Below are 9,872 nucleotides of genomic sequence, written 5' to 3' on the forward strand. Positions count from 1 at the left end.
TTTTAAAAAAATTACCTAAACTCAGGAAAAATTTCCACATCCATTAAATTTGTATAATTAAAAAACAATTTTTTAAATTTTGAAATAGTGTAAAATTTATTTTTGTGCAATTATATCACAGTTATCAAAGTTAACGCAAAAAATGTTAAATTTCAGCTTAATTTTTAATTAATTAAAATTCTAACTAATATTTAAAAAATATAAAAAAATTACACAAAACAGTATTTATGACTTTAAAATGCAAAGTTTTTAAAATTCAATAAGACGTGTTTAGAATAAAAGTAGACTAAGAATTCTAGATTATGCTGTTTGTTTTGTGCAACATTTGGTTTGTTGAAATACTTTCTGCATTTGATTTATTAGAAAACTTTCTGATTTTAAGCAATTTCTAACCTTTATTAATTTTCAAATTCAAAAACTTATCGAAGACCCGGACAGCTGCAATTGGGTGCATTAAAATGGGAAATTTCTTTTATGAGTCTTAAAATATGATTTGTTAATTTTGGAAACAACCAGTTTTGAACTTATGGAGTTGCTCTTGGGAATTCAGGTCATGGTTAGACAAATGGGATAACAACTCTTCTTGATTTGCTATCCTATCATATAACGAGTAGATGGTCGTTTTCATAAAAGCTTTTGAAAAAGAATTAGAAAAACCCCTTATCTGCAAAATTGAACATTTTTCTAGCTGCAGAACAAAACGTGCTTCAACAAACCTTAGGGAGTTACTGTCCCTATTGTTGTTTCTATGCATTTCAGAATTTGACTTGTGTTCCCTTAATTGCAAGATGTGTAGGCCGCATAGAAACTCGACCAATGAATATTGCATTTGTGATAGACAAAAACTCAATTTCTTTGACTTGCCCAAAAAGAGTAATTTTAAGAGTAAGTAAAAGAGTAATTTGTCAAGAAGTTAATATGTACTTTTCACAAGTATGTACCTGAAAAACTCAATAACTTAAATAAATGAAATTTGATACTTGATTTTGAGACTCCAATTTTGGTGCAGTATTAAATTTTGGTTACCATCGGTTGAGAAAAAAAAATGGTCGTAATATATATTAATTCTCTAGAATTTATGTCAGCGATTAATCGCACAAAAAAGTTATCGAAGATCGCAATCTAACAAGCTCTATCTAACCAGTTATTTGCCAATGACTTGAGGTTAATAATACATAAATACATTTATTAGAGAGTATGTGAGAAAGTTTCGGGGAGACACCTCCCATTGTTACATCATCAAATATACTATAAATGAACCTTTATGCATTTCAATTATTGAAAAAGAACTATGAGCAAACTAGACCTAAAAGTATTAATAAGGTAAGAAAAGCCGTGAAAAAAGATTGAGGAAATACTAGTAATATTAATTTTACAAACGGCTTTATTATTTTGGAAATTAAGAAATTGAATTATGGCTAAAAAAGCTTACTGGACAGAAAAAAACCGCTTATGGAAAAATTTGATTTATTTTATGTCAAAAGCTTCCAAAAATTATTCAAACAATTACTCTGTAGTATGTGATTTTTATTTTTTATGTTAAACCGTTTAGAAGTTTTAGTTACCACCGAACTTATTATTATAATATTAATAAGTATTCAGGCTAATAATTAATAAGTAATCATAATACTAATAAGTAAATCATAATACATAATAATTTAAGTATGCCTCTATCTCTACTACTCATAAAACTGAATTTCTATGCGTGTGTGTGTTAATGTTTAATAGCCCTAAGTTTGGGTGTATATATATATACCATATATATATATAACACCGGCAGTTATATATGATCAAGAGCACTTACAGTAACCACCCTTCCCTCCCACACACAGTTGCAAATGCGCCCATCGGAGATACTTTTTTTTTGAAATTTTAATTAGAATTTGTAGTAAGTAAAAATCAAGATGGCATTTTTATACCACAACTTTTAAAAATTTTATTGTGTAAAACTAACTTTTATATCATCTTAAAATTTAAAAATTTTCTTTTCAATGAAGCCAATTTTTACTGAATAATTTTTTTTTCTATCTGTCATTAGTTTAAAAAAAATATTTTAAATTTATTTTACCCCAGTACATTTTATAGTTGAAGTGAAACTCAAAACGTTTTCATTACTGATATGAATATTTCATTCTGTCTTTTTTTGGCACTGCTGATGATCAAAATATGAAGATTAGGGCTTATTTTTATTAAATATGTCTCAATAAAAGGCAGACTTTTAACATTTTTTTTTGAATTTTTGTTATATCTATAATTCAGGTTTAACTTAAAGAACCAAACAAGGGTGGAAATTTTTCTGGGTGGAACTTTTAAGCACTGCTGCTCTTTCCCTGATTGATATAATTTGTATGTATAAAATTATAGATTAAAATTATAGAAATGCATAGTACAAGCGCCAGTACGGTGAAAAGCTTCCAAAAGGAGCGAGTTATGTATGTGTCAGAATTTGAAGTTTAAAAATAATTTACTGAGGAGCCCATTAAGACCAGTTTACACAAAATATTTAGTTGAAATATTTTAGAACCAGTGGGTCACTACTTTTTGGATGCTTTCTAGAAAACTACCCGTTTTCTTAAGCTTCAAACTATAGCTTGCAGAGCATCTTAAATTCTTACAACTAAAATAATACTCCAAGCAATTTAGAATTCCATCGGCTTGTTAATTCTTTCAACATAACAGCGTATCTTACAAATATTGCCAGATTCCAGAAGGTTTACAATTGATCATCAATTATTATACAAACGAAATAATATTATGAAAATATGTTTATCAAAGAAAAAATCATTTGTTTTTACTTTTTAATAATATTTTAACAGAAATAAAAATAATAGCAGTTATAAAATGTCTGAAAAGGAATCGTCTGCTAAATATCTATTAACAGATTTAGATTATGATATTTACCGAACACTACTAATGAGGCTGGTTATTAATTAATATTTGTTTTAACTGATAATATGAGAATAAAACAATTTAAAACGAAACTATTTCTTCTAATGACACATGATTTTAATATATATATTTATGCATCTATTGTGATAAATTGTTTAAAGCTCAAGTAATTCTTTGGCGTTGTTTTGCATTATAAATTTATTTATTCTCTAGCACCATAAATGAAAGCTGCCTATTGCTGAAGCAAATGCAAACGGCATAAGGTATTTAAAAATGGTTGTGAAGAAGTTGAACATTTGATTCTTCAAGTTCAATTATCTGCTAGAAAAATTCTCATTAGTGTTTTCTAAGATTCACAGGATATTGTGTATGTCTGTTTTCTTTAAGGATGACGAACAATTAATTAGTATACTACTGAGAACTTTTGGAAATGGTTAAATCAGTTTAGTTGCATAAAAGAAATTCGATTTCGATTCATTGCTCTCCTTCAAGACTATGCAAGTCATCACACAGCTAATATAACACCAGAAAAATTAAAGAAAGTTTACTGGAAAACACTTCAATATATTCCCTATTGCCTATATTTAACCCCTTCAAACAAAGTTCAGTTTGGACCGCTGCGAGAATCGTAAGGAGGACAAAGATTTTCATCAGATGAAAAAGTTGAAGTATTTTTGCACGATTCTCTTTGTCAATGTCCGCTTTTTATTTATTAAACAGAAATATAAAAAGGCCCCCAGTTTGTTTTAAAAAGTAAGTGGATATTAAAAGTTGATACATATAGAAATAAAATTGCTGTTATTTTGATAAGTAATTTATCAGAAAAGTCTTGTTTATATTTTATTTAATCCAAATAGGAGATTATTAATTAAAAGTTAGGGAGAGGAATTAGAAAAATTAACGGGGGAAATAGAATGCATATCCTATATGAGCACTAAATTCAGTAATACTGTGTGAATTTTTCAAATATTTGATAGAAGGGGAAATATTTTAATGTTAGGAACATTTAAAGACTTAGATTATAACTAAACACTGAATTATACAAAATTAATAGATGGAAATAGTATCAACAGAGTTGCAAGTTTTCTCTTATTACTTACTATTTCACTTTAGAAATATTTGAAACAATACTTAAATTTTTTGAAGATATTTCTTTGGAATGTTTCTTTCTTATAGAAGTAATGATTGTCATTTTATTTTATTCCTCCGATTCATAATGTTATTTATTTTGCATTTAGAAATTTCAGTACCATGCATTTCACACCTTTTTTGAATCTAGAAATGGAAATTTTTTTCTTCGGGAAGGGCAAAAACATATCTTTCAATCCACAGTATATTTACATATGACATTTTCAAAGAATAAATTTAAAAGTAGCAGACGATATTTCTTATTTCAAATAATAAGCTGTTGCCAGAAATTTTTATATCAAAACGTTTGCTTTTCTTTAAAAAAAACTATTCTAAATCTGTGTAAATAACATCTGTAGAATACACCTTTCATATGATTGTAAAGGGAAAAAAAAAAACAAAAAAAAAAACATGTGACTCGGAAATTGTCACATGTTGCTGTGATAATATACCATTTTTGAAACTGTTTTGTATATGGTAAAGATAAAGTTTTTTTTTTTTTTTTTTGGCTGTTGCAGTTAAACAAAATTAAATCCGTTATAATCTCTATGGTTAAAAAATAATTATCTCTGAAATAAATAAAGGATTATATTGCTACACTGTACCTAATTTTTGCTAAGAAATTTTGTGAAGGTATTTGGGTTATGAATTACTGAAATCTCCTTTATCATAATTCGAAAAAGAATATGATTTATCTTTTCATAAAAAATTTTTAATCAATATTAAATAAAAAGATTATTATTTTCTTCTATGCCTAGTTCAATGTTTTTTTCCCAAGCTAATAAAGTAAAAATTTTAAAAAAAAGCTAATATTGCAGACTATAAATTTATCTCTAATTGTAGACACAATATGTATTTATAATTACAAATATATACAAATTCTACGATTATCTTAGTAGCAGAAATTTGGATCCAAGTTACTTTTTTTGTTTGTCTAAGATTCAAAATAATAAAATTTATTTTAATTCATTATTTTAATTTATATAAATCAAAATACTCACGATTGGATATGATTCTTTCAAAGAAACTTTTTTTCGTGAAGCATTTCTGTAAACAATGAATACAGAAATTTATTTATATAAACATTTTTTTATTTTTAAGGAAAGATTAGTTATTATGTGTCTTTTTTTTTCAGCAAAAATCAAATTTAAAAAAAAAATCCTTAAACTCGAATGATTATTGACAGCATTTTCATTCATCAGTTTAGCACTAGATGGCGACACTATTCCCAATAAAATGTGAATTGGTTGAAGCACGAAGATGCAAGAATTTTACAATACTACAGATAAACAGAAGATAATCATAAGTGAACAAATTAAATCGGAAAACCACAATGCAATTTTTATAAACATAAAGGCTGTTTAATAAGAGAAAGTGCAAAAAAAAAAAAAAAAAAAAAAAAAAACCAACGCAAATCATATATTATGTACTTAATAAAACAAAGGAAATGCTCTTTGGGCAAAAGGAGAAAATAAGTCTCTAATAGAAAATCTAATACAATCAATGCAGGTTAATGAAGGCTTATTAAGTTTAATAGGCTATGCAATTGTCATATATTGCAGAACAATATAAACAACATTTTCAGAGTCAAACTGTCCTCTGTTCTTACGAGAAGCTGTGCCACTTTTCAATCCGGACAGTTTTACTCGTTCGTTTGAGTATATCCCATATATTTTCAACCGAATATAAATCAGAAGAGGATGCTGGCCACTCGAGACGTGATATTTTCTACTTCAAGGCATCTATGCATGATGGTTGCTGTCATTCCTAAAGACAAAAACTGCAACCACTGCATATCTAAACATTTTCCTGAAAATCTAGCATAATATTATCTGAAATCGGAAGTCCAACTTCAATGTAACGGTGATGTTCTATGGTATTATCTTGGTTGCAATGTCACTCTGTGTTTTCCATTTCCAAGTCTAATTCTGAAAGACGGGCAAACCGTGCATGCACAAAGTGGCCATAGATAGAGGAAGGTCGCTTTTCAACGAAGCGTAGTCTCAGTTCGGGACATGTTCTTTCTAATCGAATGACGATAATTTTCTTTTGAAGAAAAACGATCAGACCATAATACGTGGGTTGTGGCCTTTCCAGTACGTATCAAACAGAGTCTGTAATATTTGTTATTCTGATTATTGTTAGTATTAATAACTCGAAAAACAAACATATTCGTGTGTTTTACTGATTAAATGATTAAATATACTATTGATTCGTTAATTGTTTTTTCTTCTATCTACAGAAAAATTTTCTTCTTTTTTTGGGGGGGGGGCTATTACGAAAATTACGAAATTCAATTAATTTTTTGAGGATTGCAGAGTTATAGTAACAAGGTTTCTCAAGCGATGGTACACATACCATTAATGGTGCATTACATTATTTTGTATTGGTATATTTTTACCCAAAAGGTTCAAAAGAATGCAAAATAATGCTGCTTTTAACATTTTGCTTTAATATTTTTCAGCCATATAGTTTTATTTTCGCTTTTCTGTATTTCCCTTTTAATCAACGATTATGTCGGCGGCTGCATTAGCCATTTAATAGCTGCAGATCAAGGATAGCTACTTTCCTGATAAATTTAGAAGATGCAATTAGGATAAGAGATTCATGTTTTACTATGGATACTTCTATTTATAATATTTTATTTCAAGAATGAGATCAGTGTTTAGATATTTCATGTCAGAGAAATTTCCCGAATAAGCTGTTAAAAGATAACTTATGCACATTTTAGCTCAAAAGAAATGATGAACTTAAGCATGTTTCCGAGAAAATGAAAAGATTTCAATTCTTTTCAGTACATTATATTTTTCTGAAACTGAATTTTCAGCCATGTTATTAATTTTTTAAAAATTGGACACGGTTTCACCTTGTTGTTTCTTAAAAATAAATTTTGGCTGAGATGCAATTTGCTACTGATTAAAAATAAATTAAATAGAATTGCAATTCAAACCTGACTTATAATTGAAATAATTAAGAATAAAACATCGATTTATTTCACCACAGGAGGCATAACTTACGTACATAAATAAGTGATAAGAAATTAGTCAATCTACATCACGCCACAAGAGCAGAAGAGCAAAAGAGATAGAAAATTTCCCTTTGGTGATTTAATTATGAGACTTTGATAGAGATTTCATTGACACTTGTTGATTTAGGATAGGGAATATTTAGTAATCTTTAAAAGAATGTTGCAAACATTAAGGATTTTTATTTCTTCACTCGAAGCGTAAAACCTGCTGAATTCAGCAGTTTTACAAAGCGCGTGCAGAATTAATTAGAATTAATTAATTAGTATTTTAGAATAAAGTTAATATGGGCTAAATAAGATTGAACAATTAATTAGGATTCAAATTAGATTAAGCGATATCATTACACACACACACACACACACACACACACACACACACACACACACACACACACACACACACAACACAACACATATATATATAATACGCTTTTGGAAAAACGATATAGAAAAGTTTTAAGCCAAAATTATATATTTGACGATATTTTATATTTACTTACTGTGACATTAGCAGTGAATTCTAAAGATCTGAAAGGAGCAAATTTTCCTGTTGAATAAACTCTAAATTTCCTACCTTCGCAACATTTTCAATCAAAAATTCATTATCTTGCAGCATAGTATAGATCTGACGCCAAGATAAATAAAACTATTCAGGAAATCAACAAATGACACCCGATCTATGACACATAATTAGCATAAGGTTTCTATTAGACTTCGCGCCCGCTGCCATTCCTTCGAAAACAATTCTAAACAGTTCATTGAAACTATTATGTGTGATTCAGCCGAATCAGTTCCGGAGCCGTCTCGTCTGACCCATTGAGTGAGGTACCTAATTGGCTCGTGGCCCTCCGATGGATAATTGCGGATACAGCCATCTGCCACTCACTCTGGGAAAATCTCGTGTCACTGCGGATGGTGCTGTTTCTTTTATTCGATGATGAAGTGAAAAGCCATTATTTTAGCAAGCCACAAGATCATTTATGTGTATGAAATTTACAATGTAAATGAACAGTGAGAAAAAACAGAAATTTATGGTAAAGTTTTATTTTTCTTATAGTCTCCTTCGGCGACCGATATGGCGATATAACTTTTTTTACAGAGTGGTCATAAAGTTTTTCTCTGTTAGCAAAAATTATTATAAAAGAAATCTTGAATATGAACTGTAAAATTTTTACTATGAAATAGTCGTGCTCTCATTTTTTTATATTCAGCAAATATCACAACTAATGCAAAAATAGCAATTTTACATTAGATTCTTATCAAAATATTTTTGCTAAATCGAAAGATGGAATCTTTAATTCGTGGAATCAAAGAACATATGGAATTAAAAAAATTCAATGTGCTCTTTTATTCCATGAATGAAATCGACCATTACTATTTAATATCAGTTTTGGAGTTATACATAAGAAAAAGTGTTTGCAATGTCAGTTGAAGATATTCATGCATTCAAAATCAGGATCCTAGATGTTGGGCGTAGTATGACAGTATGGATGTTGGACAATATGTGGCGATAATTAGTAGCGCCTTGGCATATTTTGGGCTATCAAAGGTGCTGACATTGAAATTTACTAATATAAGTAGTTTTATTCGTTATAAATTAACTTTATAAATGTTTACAATATGGCTAAACGATAATATGCCAAATTCTAATAGTATTTTTACAAATTTTTTTTTCGCAATAGGCAAAAGACTTTATGATCATCCTGTTTTTTACATATGAAAATTTTTAATAATTAAGTGATTTTTACATCTTAAAACTTCTACCGCCAATCGATATGACAAAACAACAATTTTTCATTTACTTGCACCATCTTCAATAATTAATTGTTTTATATTTCTTGACATCTCCTCTGTAAAACATTTATGGTGACACAATACGATGTTGAAAAATATTTGATTTTTCTTTGGTCGTGTGATTGAATGGAATCAATGCGCATTACAGATTCACATGACAAACGTAATTGGGCTTGTCATCTGTTATCTAACTGCATTTTACTTACATTATGACATATGCTGTTTTGTAATGTTTTCTCCTTTTTTTTCTACAAGATGTTTAGTGACTAGGAATTAAAATTAAATTGACACGACGAAATTTCATTGTTTCCTTTGATATAGAATTGTCTCAATTTTTTAAAGAAATGATCCTCAGCCTGGGAGAGAGGTTCCTATAAAGAAGATCGAAAAATAAGAGAACTTGGGACGAAGAAAATAATAATAATAATAATAAGAAGAAGAAGAAGAAATCGGAGATTGGAACTTTTAGCCTAAACATAGCAGTATGAAAAATATTATTAAAAAATAATTATAAGTCATTTATAGTGATACGTACACAAATGATATACTTAATCTCGTCTCTTAGCAATATAACTAACTAATGATTGTTAAAAATGAAATAAAGCTAGTCCATCCAAGACTAAGGCATTGTAACGCTATTGTTGTTTGAATCTTCTTAAAAAAAATTTTTGTTGTTGGTTATTACTTTTACATAAACACAAATAGGTTGACCGCAAAAAATTAAATAACTTGAGGGATTTGACTTAAACTTCGATATATATTTACGATTACAGTGGTAAAAAAGTATGCCACATTTCTCCTATCTTGTTCATCATATTTTTGAAATATCTCGTTCATATGTATACAAATGGACAGAAAGACAGACAGATCTTTCTTGAAAGGATTTCATCTGAAATTCAATGGAAATCTGTAATATTAGTATAAAGGGAAAAGATCAAATTTATGTATCTAGATAAGACCATTTTTGAACTAGCATTCGCTAATAAATCTCGAATATGAATTTTCTTTCAAATATGGTACTTTATACTTCGCA

This window comes from Argiope bruennichi, chromosome 6 (genome assembly GCF_947563725.1).
Source record: "Argiope bruennichi chromosome 6, qqArgBrue1.1, whole genome shotgun sequence".
In the NCBI taxonomy this organism is placed as follows: domain Eukaryota; kingdom Metazoa; phylum Arthropoda; class Arachnida; order Araneae; family Araneidae; genus Argiope; species Argiope bruennichi.